Source organism: Nannospalax galili, unplaced genomic scaffold, assembly GCF_000622305.1.
Source record: "Nannospalax galili isolate Female #2095 unplaced genomic scaffold, S.galili_v1.0 scaffold28, whole genome shotgun sequence".
Taxonomy (NCBI): Eukaryota; Metazoa; Chordata; class Mammalia; order Rodentia; family Spalacidae; genus Nannospalax; species Nannospalax galili.
The window spans coordinates 659,667-662,275 of record NW_008359594.1 but is presented as its reverse complement, the minus strand read 5'-3'; positions in this window follow the sequence as shown (position 1 = coordinate 662,275).

Genomic DNA, 2,609 nt, shown 5'->3' with positions numbered 1-2,609 from the left:
CATAATTCGTCAACTACTGAATTTGAAGATATTGAAATAGGTAAGATGCTGAATGAAGATTTCAAAAATTTACTAGTAGAATGCTCAATGGTTTCAGAGAGGATGCATACAAGCAGATGAACACAATGGAGGCTCTAGAGAGGCAAGTCAGCAGCATGGAGGAAAACGTCAACAAAACGGAGAGAAAATTAACAATACGGATAAAAAGTTAGCAACATTTAGGAAAAATCAGAGAGGAAATTGAGATGTTGAAACAAACAAAAAACCAAATAGAAATGAAAAAAGTTGATGAATCAAAATAAACGCACAATGGAAAGTATCACCGAGACTTGCTCACGCTGTTGAGACTCTCTGAGGTGGAGATAAGGTAAAAGAAACACCACGCTAAAATATCAACAGAGAAAAGGTGAACATGACCACAACATCCAGGAACTCTGGATAAATTCAAGAGACCAAATTTATGAATCTGTGGGACAGAAGAAGAAACCTAGATAAAACACAAAGACATAGAAATTTTATTTTCAGTGAAATTATAGCACAATATTTCTCAAATTTAGAGAAAGAAAAAGGCACCCAAACACAAAATGCACTTAGAACCCCAAATATACATGACTAGAGAAGAAGCTCTCCATAATATACTACAAAGAAGATGTCAAAAATACAAAGCAAAGAAACAGTACTAAAAGCTATAATGGAAAAATGCCAACTTACCTACAAAGGCAAAAACATAAAAAATCAGATCTCTCATCAGCAACACTAAAAGTCAAGAAATCATGAAATGATATATCTTAAGCTCTGAAAGTAATTGCCAACTAAGATGGCTACACACAGCAAAGCCATCTTTTAAAGCTGGTGAAAAAATAAGGATATTGCAAAGCAAGCACAACCTAAGGCAGTTTATGACCATCATCAGGCAAGCATTTCAGAAGACAGTTAAAAGAATACTATACACAGGGGAGCAAGAAAAACCGTCTCAATATCAAGATCACCGGAAAAATTTCTGGAGTGAAACAGATGAACAAAGGAGAGCTAAGAAAGAATTCATCATTATTGACACTGTAAGACAGCAAATGTTTAATCCTAATAGGGAAGAAAAAATAATGTGCTAATTAAAACCATACAGAAGAACAACCACTAATACAATTACAGGAATTAGTGAATATCTTCCATTAATAAACTTAAATGTAAATGGCCTCAACTCATTAATAAATCCATGTAGGTTAGCTGACTGGTTAAAAAGCAGGATCTATAGTTACCTACCAGATCATCACAGAAAAACTCTATTGCTGAGAACACTATGTGCATGAGCTGTAGAACAAACAAGGAGAAAGCAAGCTGGTGCTGACTTCAAAGCTTCATCTCCACTGGATAGTTTTCATAGTGCTAGAAGGGGCTATGCAAGCTACCTGAAGAGAAAATTAATCATCAGCTTTATTCAGCTGTGAATCCTGTGAGCTACAACAGATGCCCCCCCAATATCATAATGGCACAAATATTTTGGGAGTAACCAACAATTTTCTAATTGGATTTAATAACTGTCTCAGAGGATGGAGCTCATAACTGACACTGATATCAGGCCAAAGAACCTGAGGCTAGACAAGCATCAGGGCATAGGAGGGGAGCCTAATACTATTATTCTGCTAAATAGATACAGTATTAAAATCACTCCTAATAACTTATTGTTATAGCCATAGATTATTACGTCTCTCAACTCTCAGCAGAGAAGTTTCCTTATACAGCAGATAGTGAAAACCACAGAAAACTACAACTGCCAATCATACAGAGAATGAGAGGCTTCAGGATGCTTATCCCTGAATAGGACACATATCAAAATTCTGCATCCCAAGACTCAGGGATCATTGCAGAAGGGGGGTTAGAAGAGTTGGAGGTGGTGGATGACCACCAGGGAACAGAGTTTTTCAGACAGCTGGTCAGTTACTCATATGAACTCCCAGAATGGTGACAACACACACAAATTCCACCTAAGTTCAAGCCAGAAAAAAATCCCAGCATAGACGTGGGGAAGTGGTTAAGAAACCCCATTCCTACCTGCAGAAGTATTCGCAACTTATAGCTGCTGAGAGGGAGAGAGTCAGTGAGTCAGTCTCTTTTAAGGGTGAGACTCTTGGTAGGTCGACCAGGCTCCAGTGGATGAACCCACACTGAAGGGCATTTAGGTACACAAATTCTTTGACTCTAGGCATATATGCATTAGAGTACATGAAACTGAGTGGGGGGTAATGAGTGGGGGTGCAGCTAGGGGATGGGATGTAAATATGATCAAAACATATGAAATTTGAAAAAAATCAATTGGTCAATAAATTTATTATAAAATATTTCTATATAAATAGATATAATTTATTAAATTATTAATAATTTATTCTATAACTAATAAAAGTAAAAGCAAGATCTAGTTATCTGATGCCTCCAAGAAACAAACCTCACTAGCAAAGACAGAGGCCTACAGTCAAAGACAGAAGTCTGTCAAATGAATAGAAGCTGAAAATAGGCTGGCATAGCTATTTTGATATCTGGTAGACTTCAAATCAGAATTTTTCAGAAGAGAGAGAAAGCTACTACATACTAATAAAAGTAACAATTTAGAAATG